The sequence below is a fragment of the Neolamprologus multifasciatus genome, chromosome 4 (assembly GCF_963576455.1).
Source record: "Neolamprologus multifasciatus chromosome 4, fNeoMul1.2, whole genome shotgun sequence".
Lineage (NCBI taxonomy): Eukaryota > Metazoa > Chordata > Actinopteri > Cichliformes > Cichlidae > Neolamprologus > Neolamprologus multifasciatus.
In genome coordinates, this window is record NC_140442.1 from 24,285,784 (window position 1) to 24,303,526 (window position 17,743).

A 17,743-nucleotide genomic window follows, 5' to 3' on the forward strand; every position below is an offset into this window, starting at 1 on the left:
TTTTTGTTGTGTGATTCTTTAGTGATGTCTAGCTGTGCCATAGTGTGTATATATAAGCTCATAACTTACCACAGAAATTTTACCTTGTTTCATTGGACCGAGTGTTGATACTGTTCAAGAAGTTTTGTATGAATTACCTCATATTGTACTTTCGTGGCCTGTGCCCACTAGTATTGCTTTAGTTAATAGTTCTTTCTTAGTGGTTGTTTCCCTTCCAGAGGATTTTTCTGCTTCTCGCTCTTAGTTCATAGTTTTAGGTCATTTGCATTTTGTTGTTCACCCCCACAGTTTGTGTCACTCTATTTGCAGTAATAAACAGTTGCGTAACATCCACACCTTGCAACTCCGAGTGTTGTCTGCACCTGAGTCCATTTACCTGTGTTTGGGCCGCTCGGCAGTGACAGATTTGCCTTTTTTGAATAAAAAAAAAAACAAGTAAAATGAATTAAAGCCTTCCAATGCCAGTGCGGCACGCAGCCTCCAGCTCCTCCATCCTCACAGGCCTCTGTTGTTACAAAAGCACCAATTTAATTAAGAAAAACCTTTTTATTGTCGTTCAACACATTTTCACACAGACACACAGACCCCAAAAGCAGTTGTCTTAATTTATTATTTTATTTATTATTTTTGGACATATGATTATTGATTAGTACCAAGTTCAGAAATATCATAATGTGATGATTTTCATAAAAAGTTATAACTGTCATTAACTCTTACTACTTCCCTTATTATTTCCTCAGTTTATAAACCACTGGTTTGACATAAGGTACATAATATCCCTCCAGATGTGCTAACTCATGGTGTCCAAGGTTATCTGGGGAAGTAGCTGAAAACAAAGTAAATCTTAACTAAAAGAGACACACAAGCCCCTTTCATCATCAAGAGAAAAAGACAAACTTAGAAGCTAAACAAATGTCAAGAAGGTTAGATGAAAGCAGATACACTCCTCTCCACGGAGCAGGAGTAAATCATCAAAACATATACAGCCACCACACAGCAAAGGCAAGCTAACACTGGAGTTCTGCTGTCTCTTTTAACTGCATAGGACAAACAGCTGCACACAAAGGCAGGAGAGGGAGCAAAAAAACTGGAGCAAAATCACAGTGTTTCATGCTAGGCCTGTAAGCCACCACAAAATGACCAATGGGTCTAAAAACTACTGGTTATGGAATTGACCCGTCAGCGATGGTCAGCATACTCCTCTAATTCTCAACCCTGGTCCGATCTCTAGCCAATAAGCATCCTGACTGGTAATTGCTGTACTTCTTATGTCCTCAGAGATCCTAATGAGGTCAAACGTAACCGTCACCACCTGTCCACAGGCTGACTTAACACCACATCAGGGTCAGTATGTTCACTGCAGAATGTTTTGTGTTACAGGAAATCCGAACAGGAGGTGCCTGTCCTGGAGTTTGAGTTTGAGGCCACCGTGGTGAGAGGTACTTCCGTTTTTGGGATTTAGGAAACAGTTCTCTGTTATGCAGCTTCAACTACATCATTATTACCGAACGTGTTTGATTCAGTTTGGTAAGCTCCAACAGTAGACTTATGAGTATCCCCACTGCTGCCTGCTGCCTTTTCACCCTGGATGTCTTCATTTTGGGAGTTTGGTTTTTGTGCTGGAGCTGTATGTAGGATGATCCTGGGCACATCCAGTCTGGATCACTCCACTTCCTGCACCATGAAAACATTGAAAATGATGTGAGGAATCCTATTACTATTTAAACAAAGTTAAAGGTCTGATGACTGATTTTAGAAAATGTTTTGTATAGTCACTTTCACTTATTCTGGACAAAATCCCAGAGTATGGAACAACAAGCATTAGAAACAGTTTGGGTTCAGCAGCATCATTCTGCTGGACAAACCACAGCTTTGATTCAGTCTATTTTGGGACTTTGAAGTATAGTGTAAGCTAAGACTCGGATGTGGTGGCATTTGGTTTCTCAGCTGCTGTACAAAACACTGAGGTGTGAAGGGTAATCATCTATCCGTGGCAGCATTGTTCATGCTGTTTAAGAAAGCTATAACTTCTTCTTTCCAGATGGCTTTATTCTTCTTCCACTCATTGGAGATACTGCCTTATTTTAAAGAGTCTGTACAATTTAACCTCACATTTCTGAATTCCCACTAAATAGCTAAGAACAAAAATGAATTGGTGGGTCTTAATTTGATCACATCCCATACAACTCCTATTTTGTTATTTGTGTGACTATATAACACACACACACACACACACATATATTTCAAAAATTAAATACTGTTGGGTTCCTATCGGCTTATAGATGTGCCAAGCACACAGTTTACACTGATGGTAACGTGATTCCTGAAAATGAAAGTAACCTCTCTTGGTATCCTAAGAAACAAAACCACAAGGTAACCTGGTATTGTTCCAAAAAGTGATCGTGTGCAAAACAGTCTACGTTTCTACGTGGGTTGTTTGTTTTTTTTTATTTGTGTAATGTCTTTGCTTATATCGGTAAACTAACTGTAGCCAATGAGATTTATGGGATTATAAATAAAAGAAATGACCTGTTTTGTAAGTATCTGTAAGAGCTCTTTTATTGTACCCACATTGTAACCATTCCAGTCCAGACCACCTGTAATATCTTTCGAGAACTATTGTTATATTTATTGCAACTTGAAATATGTTTTACAGATTAGAGTCCAACAGTTCATTAATAGAAGTTAAAATTGTTTGGCAAATACCAGAAACCACTTTTGGCACAACACCCCTGTTTCATCGCAAAATGGAACAACTTTTAATCCTTCATGTAAAAAAACAAAAAAGAAAAAAAAAGCCTTTTTTCTGCCCGTTTATCTCACGAATTGATCACAAAACAGGCGAAAGAAAACGAAAGCCATGCTTGGCCTTTCCTCCCGTAATTAACCACGCAGTATTAAAATCGAGCCGGACTTACCGCGAAGATGATGTTGAAATATGAGGGATATATTTGCAGAGCAAGCCACATCCATCCAGAGCCATGATGATGATGATGATGATCAGCGGATCGTTGAGCTGAACACACGGTGAAAGTCTGTAAAGTGCAAAAAGCAGAATTCCCTCACCACTCCGAGCAGGCTGGCAGATTATGCGCATTTAAAAATACAATACAAACGTTTTCTGTACTGCTGTGTTAGTTTCTACTATTTCACTCTATTTAATCCGTTAATCGCGCATTAAGCAGCCAGTATTGCGCTTAAAAGGTTTAGTAGTCTTTTGGATTTCAAATAGATTACAGCGTGGCAGAAACGCTCGCTGCGAAATCATCTCCCAAACCAATCGATCAATACCTTTATCGATGTTTGTCTGTCTGATCAGCGGCCCTCGGTCAGCTCACCAGGTGGGAAACGAAACAACTAAATCTTGAACGCTGCTGCGTGTGCTTTTCCAAGCCTCGATCTGCGTCGCGCTCCGCCTCCTCGTCCTCGCTCGGTCTTCTCATTGGGAAAACCACGTGAGTGATACATGCTTTGACCCATGGGAAGGTGCAGCAACGGATCGTTTGTAGAAGAAGAAGAAAGAAAAGGAAACTTAAGGAGAAACGAGAGTTAAAAAGACAGTGATAGTGTGATTTTACGTATACCAGCAGACAGACCGTGATTGGTGAATATCAATCAGAGTGCCTGGACATTGTTTGCGGAGTTCCACAGGGGTCAGTATTGGGACCAAAGCTGTTTATCCTCTATATCAATGATATATGTAAACATCTGATATATTGCAGTTTATTTTATTTGCAGATGATACAAATATTTTTTGTGCTGGAGAGAATTCACAGCAGCTTTTGGAAATTGTCACACAAGAAATGATTAAACTAAAAACATGGTTTGACAGAAACAAGTTATCACTAAATTTGAAAAAAAAACTACATTTATGTTATTTGGAAATTGTAAAAAAGATGTCGGAGCAAAATTGTTAATAAACAATGTTGAAGTAGAGCAAGTTTCTGAAACAAAATTTCTGGGTGTGATAATAGATAACAAAATCTGCTGGAAACCTCACATAAAGCATATACAAGCTAAACTGTCAAGAAGCATCTCTGTACTGAGTAAAGTTAAACATTTTTTGCCTTCCAAATCACTCCGGGTACTTTACTGTTCACTTATATTGCCATATTTAGAATACTGTGTGGAAATCTGGGGAAATACATACAAAACTTCACTTCAACCACTATGTAAAACTCAGAAAAAAGCAATCAGGATTATTACTAAAGCAGGATTTAGAGACCACACTAACATCATGTTCTTGAAATTAAAAATTCTGAAGTTTATGGATCTTATAAAATATAAACTGCAAAAATTATGTACAACGCCAGATACAATATGTTACCAGGAAATGTACAGAGGATGTTTTTTGACAGAGACGGGACTATGCATTGAGGGGAAAATTAAATCTGAAGACTCTTAAAGCACGGACACAGGTTAAAACCTTTTGTGTTACTATTTATGGGGTAAAACTGTGGAACAGTTTTACTGTGGCCCTACAGCAATGTTCAAGCATTAGTCAGTTTATAAAGATGTTTCGAAAACTGATTTTGGAAGAATATGAAACTGATAAAGTTGATCACCCATTGTATATATAACTATGCTAAATTGTATCTAAATTATATCTATCACTGTAGCTATGTTTATACATGTTCTCCTTGTTTATTGTGTGGGGTAAGTGATGATGGGAATTAGGTGAATAGTGGGATTCAATAGAATGTTAAGCATGGGGTAGGGATTAATAAGTATGTTATACTTCTTCCTACTCCATTTCAGACCTAATAATTGTCATTTCATGTAATTGAGATTCTGTTTGATTTATTTATTTATTTATTTTATTTTTATTTTATTTTTTTATTTTATTTTCTTTGTTTTATCTGAGCACATACATGTGTGTATGTACACAGAGTAAATGCAAGTATGTGTACTTGTGTATATATTGTTTTTGGGTTTTTTTTGTATATGTCTGAAATAAAGATACTACTACTACTACTACTACCGTGACTGTTTGCGTCATTTAAAATGTTCTAATATTGCATAAACATAAAAAAAAAAAACGAAAAATAGGGATCTAAGCCTTTTTTTGTCTATTACAGTTATAATCTTTCTTATTTCTTTCTTTTTTCTTGTTTTTTGTTTTTGTTTTTTTTGGGTGGGGTGGGAGGAGGAGTCCCACACAGCACACGTGTGGCTTCCGTTCTGTGCACACAGCAAATACCAAAAATAATGCCAAATATTTGACAATTGTGTACTCCAGATTTTATTGCTTTATGCCTCCTGTGTCAGTTCTCAGTTATCCAGTAATAAAGATTGGCATATGGCTGTGTTACATTTGTCCTACTCTAAAGAAATCTCAACCTGCTTCATTAAAGAGGACATGAAAGGCTACACATATAAAGCACTTTATAAATGAGGACTGTGTGGAGGAGAGCGTGTTTGAGACAGGTGGTTCATTGTGTGGAGGACTCCTCCACACAATGAACTTCATGCAGTGTAAGTCTATTACCCACAACCAACCAGTTACATGACATGTCAGTGGCTACATCGGTGCCAGTTTTTGAGAGGAGGTCTCCATGACGTAAATTAGCCTTTATATGTGTAGCATTTCATTATCCCTTCTTCTGAACCACTTTGATGCCATCTGATATGTTCTGTGCTGGTTTGAGCACAGTTAGCAAGCCTTTTTAAACTCCAGGACCAGGTCAATCGGGTCTTTTAGAGAAGCCCAGAGGTTCTAGACTTGAGCCTGTCCTTTGTTTACCTACCTGAGAGCCGCACACTGTAGCAGCTAGCTCTGTGGGGGCTGCACGACGTTCGGGGATCAGTATGCCCATGTAAACGTTCTCAGTTCAGAATCCACAACAAATGGCCCACTAAGACAGTCAGATCACAGGGTCCTCTTACTGCCAAGTGGCAGTCAGTGATCTGGTTTTGGACTCTTCTCTGTCTGCTGAATGGAGACCCAGAGAAGAATGGACTTTTTGTACTAGCTGTTACAGACTGATTTTAATACTCTGTAAAATGCAAGGACTTTGAAGTCCTTGAGCAAGGATGCTGAATCAGAGGTGTTGAGTTTGATTCTCTTCATGGTACAGGGAAAGTTTCTTCCCCTTCGCATGACACACTGTGGCATTTGAGGGAACCCTGTTGAGGCCAGCCGAGCAACTTCAACACTAAAGGTTCATGTGATAGCTGTATTTGTATATTATTACCAAACTGATGACAAGTTAGTCAATGCACATTTCTTGGTGACACAGATTGTATGAGGCTCAGGGTGAGGCGTGCTGCAACATGTGGCCTCCCATTGGTTTAGCAAGCCTTAGAAAAGTCAGCCTTTGAGACCAGGACAGGAATGCCCCAGAGAGAGAGGTCCAAGCATAGTGCTTTTCTTTTGGCAGTTATGGATAATAAGCTGGTGAATGAGCTGTGTGTCGTCTTTGTCAGCCGTATGCGTACAAAAGTTGTTTTCCCCAAGGCCTTGTCAGGAAATGAGCCCATAGAGCATCCATTTCAATCAGAGTGGGACAAAAGGGCTCATTTGCCGGTCGGATCACTGCGGCTGCACATAACGGCAATACAGAGCTTCAGGCGCACAGAGCAGCTCCTTGGGTAGAACAAGGGAAACGCTCTCCAAACAACAGCATCCTCTCTGGATTGTTGACACCATAAAACTGATGTATGAAGTAGCAGCTGTGCCCGCACCCTCAGATATTGGGGGGTGCTACCTTCTGTTTTCACTCTTAACCACCCACCTTGCTGAATAGTGCCCAGCATTGCATTTGTGTTTTAAATCAAATTACTTCAAACTTTTTTCAAATATGGACGAAAGAGTAAATACAGTAACATGCTGTCAGAGGTTTATTATTTTTGACAATGTCTGTATCCTGTAATGCTTTGAGTTTCTGACTCATGATTGGCTAATTTAATATTTGCATTACTGTAGCGAGCAGTGGAACAGGCTGTGCCTAATAAAATAGATGCTGATTGTACAGCGTGACTATACCGGACTATACAGTAGATGGTGCTATGGTCTCAGACTGTATGCATTTTCTTTGTCTGTTTTCTGACGCGTATAGTTTCACAGGTATCATTTCGTTTTCTCCATTAAGGTCATTTTGTTTTGTATTTTGTTTCCAAAATAATGCTTTACATTTCATTTTTGTGTCTGAACACTGTTTACTCTACATCAGGTCTTCGTTTTTCAAGAACTCTTTCCCAAGTCAGTAAGTTTTTGAGGAAATCACTAAATATTTAGATGACTCAATGAGTCTTTAAAGGGTGCTGAAAAGTTTCTATTCATTCATCACAGAATTGAATTATTGACTGACTACTCATGTTTTGCCAAATGTGAAAAAGGCTTTGATTGTTGTTGTGTCTTTTGCACAAGTGAATCTGTTTTCTGCTGTGAGGAGTGTGCCAAAGTGATTGAGAAAACGTAAAAGTTCAATTCAATTCAATTTTATTTATAAAGCGCCAAATCACAGCAACAGTCGCCTCAAGGCGCTTTATATTGTAACGCAGACCCTACAATACTCCATACAGAGAAAAAAACAACAATCATATGACCCCCTATGAGCAAGCACTTTGATGACAGTGGGAAGAAAAAAATTCCCTTTTAACAGGAAGAAACCTCCGACAGAACCAGGCTCAGGGCATAACGAGACACAGACCTACAAAGTAAAACAGGAAACTCACAGACTGTTTTACAACACAAAACCCGGGGACACGAACAGAGCACATAGGAAAGACAGAGGTAGGGATGATAAAACACTAAACACCAAAACCAACCCTAAAAACAAATACAAAATCAGAATTAACACAAAACGCTGGCTCAAAATGACCCAGGACCATGACAAATACATCATTAAATAATATTAATAAGAGTTAGACAAGTGCACCTTACAACGTGGCCGGTCAGTGTAGAATGAAATGTAACAAAATACTGTTTTAACTGGGCTTTGCTTTAATGCCAAAGAATGAAAGGCTAAAACCGTTTTTGTTGGATGTCAGTCGAAGAAGGCGTCTATCAAAGATTTAGACTTGTAGTCTTCTGAGTTGAATTGTAGCAGTGCTACATCATGTCAAATAAATGCTAACACTCTGTTTATTTTTAATTTTTTTTCTATTTATAGGAAAGATTTGTTGTCGTTTTCCTGCCCTCCCCCTCTTCAGTCTTTTCACTCTTTTCACTTCTTCACCTCTCATAAGTACATGGGGATCTGCCAGGCCCAGGAGCCGCCGTCAGTCCTCTCGGAAGCTTTCCCCAAATTGCAGCTCAATTTATGTCTAAGCCATTTACCTCTGTCTACTTAAAACACTGTCAAAACTAAAATGAGGATGTGGGCGCACTTGAGTGAAATAAGTGGAAGTTGAATGAAGCTCCACCCCCTAATGTCACACTTCTGAGAGAAACGAGGAATGTGGCTGTTAAACTTCTTTATTAAAGACAGACGCACAGACGATCAGACAGAGTTCAGAACAAACTAGCTTCTTCCTGTGAGTCAGCTACAGGAGAGAAAAGTGGAAAACTCCAACACTGCTGCTTCAAGCTGCTGAGGCTCCACACACTGAATGTGAGTTTGAGCAAAAAACACGACTCAGTGAAGGTAGCAGAGGAGGGAGGGGAGCCAGGACTGACTTCAGAGGCTCTCTGCTGTCTGAGAAACTCAAACTGTTCTGTCTGGACCATCAGCAGCCAGCGTGTCTCGTCTGCAGAGACTCAGAAAAACACACCAAGCACAGATTCAGACCCATCGATGAAGCTGCACAACAACACAAGAAGGAATTTAAGGAAACTCTGGAGGCCTTAAAGAAGAAGTTAAAGGCTTGTGAAGAAGTTCAAGTGAAGTTTGATCAAACAGCAGAACACATTAAGGTCCAGGCCCGGCACACAGAGAAGCAGATTAAGGAGCAGTTTAAGAAGCTTCACCGGTTTCTAGCAGAGGAAGAGGAGGCCGCACTGAGGGAGGAAGAGGAGCAGAAGAGTGGGATGATGAAGGAGAAGATGGAGGCTCTGGGCAGAGCGATAGCAGCTTGTTTAGACACAGAGCCACAGGAGAGGAGCTGAGAGCTGAAGGCGGCTCATTCCTGCACAACTACAAGGCTGCAGTGGAAAAAGTCCAGTGCTGCCCCCTGCTGGATGATCCACAGCTGCCCTCAGGAGCTCTGATAGACTGAGCCAAACACCTGGGCAACCTGACCTTCAACATCTGGAACAACATGAAGGACATGTCTCCTACACTCCTCTCATTCTGGACCCTGCTCATCCAGACCTTATCCTGTCTGAAGATCTGAACAGTGAGTGAGTTTTTCCTCCCCACTGTCGCCCAGTGCTTGCTCAAAGGGGATCATTGGATTGTTGGGGTTTTCTGGCTTTGTAGTGTTTTCACCTTACAGTATAACGCAGGAGACTGTTGTTTTGCCATGATGCAATATAGTATTAAATATTACTGAATTTTAAATACATTCAATTCAATTCAATTTCAATTCAATTTTATTTATATAGTGCCAAATCACAACAAAAGTTGCCTCAAGGCGCTTCATAGATACAGAGAAAAACCCAACAATCATATGACCCCCTATGAGCAAGCACTTTGGCGACAGTGGGAAGGAAAAACTCCCTTTTAACAGGAAGAAACCTCCGGCAGAACCAGGCTCAGGGAGGGGCGGCCATCTGCTGCGACCGTTTGGGGTGAGAGAAGGAAGACAGGATAAAAGACATGCTGTGGAAGAGAGCCAGAGGTTAATAACAGATATGATTCAATGCAGAGAAGTTTATTAATACATAGTGAGTGAGAAAGGTGACTGGAAAGGAAAAACTCAATGCATCATGGGAATCCCCCGGCAGCCTACTATTGCAGCATAACTAAGGGAGGATTCAGGGTCACCTGGTCTAGCCCTAACTATATGCTTTAGCAAAAAGGAAAGTTTTAAGCCTAACCTTAAAAGTAGAGTAAATACATCTATTATAGCATCAAAGTAAAACAAAAAAACTAAAGTATACTTCAATGAAATTAATCAAAATGTCTAATCTGGCAAAAAAAAAAAAAGAAAAAGAAAAAAAGGTTTCACCTTTAAATAAAAATCCAAATCACAAACACATTCTGATTTTTGTTGTGGTTTTTTTGTGTTGTTGTTGTTGTCAAGTATAAAATTTTTGCACTCTGTCATGGTCCCGGTGTCTGCCCGGTCGGCTACATATGTTTATCGTGTTGCTGCTTTCTTCCACTCGTCATTCTGCCTGGGCGGAGCTCAGGCCCACGCACCTGTCTGCAATTACGCTGCAACGTGTCCTGTCTGTATGGAGACTGAGAGCTGCCAGATTAATAATGTAGAACATGTATGTTCCGTGTGAGACAAAGGTATCTTTACGAAAACAGCAATGTACAAGCTGCTTATGTTCGACACTTTTAATAATTTTAGCTAGTTTTGATTAGTGTTTAGATGAAGTAGTTTATCTGTGCATTAATAAATTAGAAATGTGCAGTTTACACGAAATAAACACACACACGTAGGATGACCATATTTTGATTTCCAAAAAAAGAGGACATTCGGCCCAGTCATAATAAACTTTAATAATACCGTATTCTTAAAGAAAATAAGAATTTTTTCATCTACCTCGAAAATCTCGAAAAGAGGACGCTATATCAATAAAGCTGAATTGAATGCAGTACGTGCAGAGAGCTGTGCTACAGGGCAGAGGTTTAGTGAGATATCCTGAGGGTTAACCTGGATTTACAGGTTTGCAGAGGGGGTTCACATCAACACGGTTATGTGCCCCAGACCTAGGCCAACATGTCTCTTAGCAGGTTATGGTCAGGATAAGTAATGATGTGTACAAAACTGCCACCTACTGGCCAGTCATTTGTATGGAAAAAAAGTATCACCAATTATTATCGTGTCCCTTGGGCAGCTACTAAATACTCAGAAAACTAAACAGAATACAAGAAACCCAAGACACTAGACTCTATAGAATAAACTGGGGCAACAAAGAGAACTTAGAACATACATCATAGTACAAAAACACTGAGATACAAGAAACTCAACACTGGGTCAGGGGACCCAGGATCCTGACACTTCAAAGTGAATAATACTAAGCGATCACCCTTCATGACACCATTTAAACAATTAGAATTCCAACTGTGCGTCTAAAAGGGCACTGCCAAATGTGGGTGTGCTTTGGTGAACATCAAAACACATCTTTACCACGTCGTCCTACGCTGAAAGCTTTGTTAATCAAACGTGACGTTTCTTGTGATTGGTTCAGTGGAAAATTTCATATTTTCTTCTGTGATCCATCCATCCATTTAGAGTTAAACTGTTCTAGTGAGCCTGTTGCATTTGTCAGAAATCAGCAGTTGTCATGAGGCATCTAACTGGTGAATAATTTGAGGCATACTGCTAGAATGTATCTGCCCCAGATAATCCAAAAAAATTCAAAGATTAGACAAAGATACTGGCAGAGTCAATACAAAATATGCTAGGCCGCTCTAAGACTTCCATTTCATGAACTCTGACCTTCTGGAACCTGAAATGTTGTTGTGGGGGTTTTTGTCACCTCGTGAATGAATCTTCAATGAAGTCTTGGAGAAACAGATTAGGCCTTCGCTCTATACTCTATACTAACGGTGTTGTTCACTGCAAACTTACTTGAGTACACCAGTTTGTATCCTTCTGTCAAGGGCAAAGACCAAATGTGTGCATGTGTGAGTGAGTTTACTTTGAGTATATCACTCTGGGCAAAATGAAAGGTTCTTGCAGAGATGTTGATTCCTTTCCCAGCTTGAACCTCAGATCAACATCAAATCGAAATTAGCACTAATGACCCACATAGCAGGTGACAAGCCCTCACAAAGGTTTGAAGACTGGTAATACATTTGACATCTCTTAAATACTTGCAATGATCAATAGCCATTATTTTTCTCAATAAAAACTCATGTCATGCATATTCTGAAGTGTTAAGATCTATGACCTTGATGCTGTAGATGCACTTATGGTTGTTATAGTTCATTGGGTAGTTTGGCGAGAGCAGTATCTCTTCATTATTTATGACTGAAGAACGACACTCTGCTGAAGATAGAGGATAGAAAGGAGACAATTAAAAAATGCACAATATTGAGACATTAGTTTAATTCTTAAGAGGCTTATAAGAATGTGGAGTGGTCATGTGAACCGGTTTTTGTTGTGCCACAAATTGACCTGCATTTAAAGCTTTAATGATAAACAAAATGTTCTGCAGCTTAATAAAGAGGCTTGTGGCTTTTTAAAGTCGCTGGTCCTACAAGATAAAAGTTTTTGTCCATTTTCTGTGCAGCTAGGGGGAACGCAGGCTGTCCTCAGAGTAATAATCAGTGAAATTCCTTTGTTCTTAATATAAATGAAAAATGAGTCTCATTAGGGTTGTTTTTTATGTTTCTGTGTTCAACCAATGTAATAAAATATAACTGTAAAGCTTCTACAGGTTTTAAAACCTTAGTTGTTCCACTTTTTTTTTTTACATGAGCAGTGTTACAAAACCTACAATACAAAAAATACAAAAACTATTTACATTTTAACTTTTAACTATTTAAATTTTCAGCTTTCTGTCACGGGTTGCCGGGGCAAGCCGTGTGAGAATTATTTAGGACCCAAAATGCAGCAGCTGTGGTGCAAGTGAGTTTATTAAACCAAAAGAGGATACAACAGGGATGGCGAGGGTGAACATGAAAGTAAGAAAACCTAAACTGGGAAAAACTAACAGAAACTAACCAGAAACAGATATGCAGGGAGGTATGGGGAAATTCACTTCAAATATCCGGCTCTAAGATCTGTTTCGTTCACGACCGACACATCACTAGTGCAGATAGTGGCAATGATCTCTCCCTTGCAGGGCCCTTTCTAAGAAATTTCACATCATAATCTTACAAGTTTCATTGTAGGTACAAAGTTATTTTCCCCAGTAAAAAGTTACAGTCAGTCAAAAAACTTTTTTTTTATGCAGGAGTGGCACATGCTCAGCACAACAGAGCTAGAGATACAACAAGTAGACAATTGTAAAAGGGAATTTTTTAATCAACGTGAGACCTAGCCAGGTTTTTGTATCTGTTGTAAGTGGTGTCTTAAACTTTTTGGATTAATTTCTTTTCTAAAAAAGGAATTACATTTTTTTAAATCACATAATAAACTTTAGTGTCATTTGTAAAGCGGGTGGCACTACCAGTGTTGGGTAAGTTACTTTAAAATAGTAACTTAGTTACATTACTAGTTACTTCTATCAAAAGTAACTCAGTTACTTCAAGTTACTCGTTACTTTCAAAGTAACTAGTTACTAGGGAAAGTAACTTTGGTTTTACTCAGAATTCTCTTATCAATGTGTTGCTTCCATAACTTTGCCAGTCTTCTAGCTTGCTTACTTGCCACAAGTGCACTGTGCCACCTACCAATAGAAAGGAAAAGATAATGTGCATATTTCCACGAGAGAAATCCCACGCCTGGACCATCATTGACCGCTGCCATGATTCTAGCCTACGTCACAGCGTCATGTGCGCCTTTTACATCCAACACAAAAACTGCAGTCGTGGTGCTTTGATTGTACTCAGAACTCGGAAATTCTGCCTTCTAAATAGGAAGATATAGGTAACACCAGACTGCAGATGAGCTGCATACAGGGCTGGACTGGGACAAAAAATCGGCCGGGGCGTTTTGACTAGAGACCGGCCCGCCATTATAGGAAAACTCATAAAGCCTTTGAATGAAAACAAACGCTGTTGTGACAGTGATGTACACTGTCTTGATGGTATATATGCATCAATCTATCAATCGTTTGTTGTAAGATTCAGATAATTATTTTTTAAAAGCTAGACATTTTAAATGAGAATAAGAAAGAAAAGTATTTCTTTGTGCCCACCTCTCCCTGTTAATGCCCTACCTGGCCCCCCTGGCAAAACTTTGCTAGATCCGCACCTGCACAGTTACCAGCTGTCAGCTTCATAAAAAAGGATCCTGGGGTTATCTGTCTCTCAGAAACAGTTCATAACTTCCCTTCAACTCATTCATGTCACCTAAAAGGTAAACCTGTTTCTCCATCACCTGTTCAGCTCTGATGATTCAGTAAGGACATCTCCTGGTTTCATCTTCATGTTTCCCTCTCACCAGATAACCAAACCGACATCATGACCAGCAGCTTTTTTGCAGCTGTGGCTCCAGCAAACATCAGCTGATACTAGAAATTAATATTAAATATATTCTAACAACTGCTGATCAAGCTTAAACGTGCTGCTGTTGTTTAACGTGACATTGGCTGGTTTCCTCTTTCTGGCGCAAAGTGGGCGATAAACAAACAAGAGAGCCGATCAGCTGATCATTGATCAGTTTTCATGATTGAAGTAGAAACGGGAGAGGGAGGGGGGAGAATGAAAGAAGAAGAGGCAGCTGTGCAGCAAAGACACAGAATAACTCCAGCTTTGTGTCTTTTTCATTGTAGCTGAATTACGGGACAAACTGTTCTTTTTCACCTCAATAAGAAACGCGTAATATTTTATCTGAATACCAGACGGGACAGTTGGCAACTCTAATAACTTATGAACAAAATAAAGTTCAACATCATTAACTTCATAGCACCCACCCAGCTGTATAGAAACTCTGTCATGCTAGCTAGTACGCAGTACGGAAAAAGTCAGAATAACGAAAATAAACTCCACCTAAACTTGGTTTATATCTGACTCGGATAGCCTGCAGGTCATAACTTCTTACCTGAAGTTCAGTTCACACTTGGACCGGCGGCCGCCTCGGGTCTCTTTTCCTTCTGCGTCCCCTTTCCCTCATCCACCTGCTGCCTCCACCACTTGCTAATGTTACTGAATCTGTGGAAGCTCCGCGATAGCCACCACACGAAGTAACGAGTAACGACCCTATCTAAATCCCAGTAACGACTAACGCGTTCCTGATTTTGGCATAATAACTAGTTACCGTGCTCGTTACCAGAATAATAACGTAGTTACTGTAACGCGTTACTAAATAACGCGTTAGTCCCAACACTGGGCACTACTACCACTATTACCACAAAGTAAACCAATGATTCGATACAGTATTTGAGATTTGAGCTTTCTCAGTAGATACATGGAATAGACTACAAAACAGTTCATTTGATGCCAGTCCCACTCTCTCTGTATGTCACTCACTCGCTGATACTAACTGTCAACTCATTACTTCTTTTTCTGTCTTGCAACCCCCCCCCCCCCCCACACACACACACTCACACACACAGATTTTAATTTAATCATGTTTCAAATTTAATTTCAATCTGCATGTATTTCAATATAAACTATTGGAAGTAAGACAGAATTTTAAAACAAAAAACCATAAAGAGAACTTAAAAGTATTCCAGCTGCCAATTTGTACACTCATGAGTCTAGTGTATTTTCTTTCTCTCTCTCTCTCTCTCGCTCTCTCTGTCTCTCTCTCTCTCTCTCTCTCTCAGACGCAGACACATTCAGACGCATGCGCGCTCACGCATTATCATTTTATAAGTCAAATTTTCGAGCACCTCCTGAACACCTCATCTTTTTTTTAACCCATTGCGCGCCAACGGCCAACCGCCCTCATTCCACTTAGCTGACTACTGTGGTGAGTAAAAAACTCTCAGTGCTGTACTGTTTTATTTTTATGACCATAAAAATACAAGCTTTGACATGACAAGTCCTTTTAAAGTTAAACTGATTTCAAAGAAAAAAGAGAGGAAAAAAAGAATAACCTTGCTTTTACCTTAGTAGTTTTATGAAAGATTACTGTTAGCTGCAGTGCTAACTTTAGCACTTTAAAAAAGTCCTCCCTTGATGCTCGCATGTGAGCAGTGTTGGGACTAACGCGTTATTAAGTAACGCGTTACAGTAACTACGTTATTATTCTGGTAACGAGCACGGTAACTAGTTATTATGCCAAAATCAGGAACGCGTTAGTCGTTACTGAGATTTAGATAGGGTCGTTACTCGTTACTTCGTGTGGTGGCTATCGCGGAGCTTCCACAGATTCAATAACATTAGCAAGTGTTGGAGGCCAGCAGGTGGAAGAGAAGGAAAAGAGACCCGAGGCAGCCGCCGGTCCAAGTGTGAACTGAACTTCAGGTAAGAAGTTATGACCTGCAGTCTATCTGGGTCAGATATAAACCAAGTTTAGGTGGAGTTTATTTTCGTTATTCTGACTTTTTCCGTACTGCGTACTAGCTAGCATGACAGAGTTTCTATACAGCTGGGTGGGTGCTATGAAGTTAATGATGTTGAACTTTATTTTGTTCATAAGTTATTAGAGTTGCCAACCGTCCCGTCTGGTATTCAGAGAAAATATTACGCGTTTCTTATTGAGGTGAAAAGGAACAGTTTGTCCCGTAATTCGGCTACATTGAAAAAGGCACAAAGCTGGAGTTATTTTGTGTCTTTGCTGCACAGCTGTCTCTTCTTCTCCCTTTCTCCCCCCTCCCTCTCCCGTTTCTACTTCAATCATGAAAACTGATCAATGATCAGCTGATCGCCCACTTTGCGCCAGAAAGAGGAAACCAGCTACCTAAAAAGGATCCTTTTTAGGTAGCTGACAGCTGGTAACTGTGCAGGTGCGGATCTAGCAAAGTTTTGCCAGGGGGGCCAGGTAGGGCATTAACAGGGAGAGGTGGGCACAAAGAAATACTTTTCTTTCTTATTCTCATTTAAAATGTCTAGCTTTTAAAAAATAATTATCTGAATCTTACAACAAACGATTGATGCATATATACCATCAAAACAGTGAACATCACTGTCACAACAGCGTTTGTTTTCATTCAAAGGCTTTATGATTTTTCCTATAATGGCCGGTCTCTAGTCAAAATGCCCGGGCCGATTTTTTGTCCCCGTCCAGCCCTGTATGCAGCTCATCTGCAGTCTGGTGTTACCTACATCTTCCTATTCAGAAGGCAGAATTTCCGAGTTCTGAGTACAATCAAAGCACCACGACTGCAGTTTTTTGTGTTGGATGTAAAAGGCGCACATGACGCTGTGACGTAGGCTAGAATCATGGCAGCAGTCAATGACGGTTCAGGCGTGGGATTTCTCTCGTGGAAATATGTATTATCTTTTCCTTTCTATTGGTAGGTGGCACAGTGCACTTGTGGCAAGTAAGCAAGCTAGAAGACTGGCAAAGTTATGGAAGCAACACATTAACAAGAGAATTCTGAGTAAAACCAAAGTTACTTTCCCTAGTAACTAGTTACTTTGAAAGTAACGAGTAACTTGAAGTAACTGAGTTACTTTTGATAGAAGTAACTAGTAATGTAACTAAGTTACTATTTTAAAGTAACTTACCCAACACTGCATGTGAGTGAAGTTGGCCCCCCACCTTCTTCAAATCCAACAAAAGTGGTATCAAACATTTGTGCTACGTTTGTGCTGCAAAAATTTTCGTTTGTGCTGCTATCATTTTAAAGATATTCAAAAAAGTCAGAATAACGAAAATAAACTCCACCTAAACTTGGTTTATATCTGACTCGGATAGCCTGCAGGTCATAACTTCTTACCTGAAGTTCAGTTCACACTTGGACCGGCGGCCGCCTCGGGTCTCTTTTCCTTCTGCGTCCCCTTTCCCTCATCCACCTGCTGCCTCCACCACTTGCTAATGTTACTGAATCTGTGGAAGCTCCGCGATAGCCACCACACGAAGTAACGAGTAACGACCCTATCTAAATCCCAGTAACGACTAACGCGTTCCTGATTTTGGCATAATAACTAGTTACCGTGCTTGTTACCAGAATAATAACGTA

General features: G+C 40.0%; 2 long non-coding RNA genes across 2 annotated transcripts in view; one reads left to right on the plus strand and one right to left on the minus strand.

Moving 5' to 3' along the window:
- LOC146520546 (uncharacterized) overlaps positions 1–16,940 on the plus strand; it is a 30,633-nt gene extending 13,693 nt beyond the window's left edge. Inside the window, exon 2 of the long non-coding RNA XR_014873778.1 lies at positions 15,440–16,940. This is a non-coding gene — a long non-coding RNA (uncharacterized LOC146520546). The remainder of the gene's footprint in view (positions 1–15,439) is intronic.
- LOC146520549 (uncharacterized) lies at positions 1,583–3,431 on the minus strand. The gene is made up of 3 exons (XR_014873630.1): positions 3,292–3,431; positions 2,919–3,035; positions 1,583–1,674 (listed from the first exon to the last, which is right to left on the minus strand). It is a non-coding gene; the product is annotated as an uncharacterized LOC146520549 (long non-coding RNA).
- Positions 16,941–17,743: the final 803 nt, after the last annotated feature.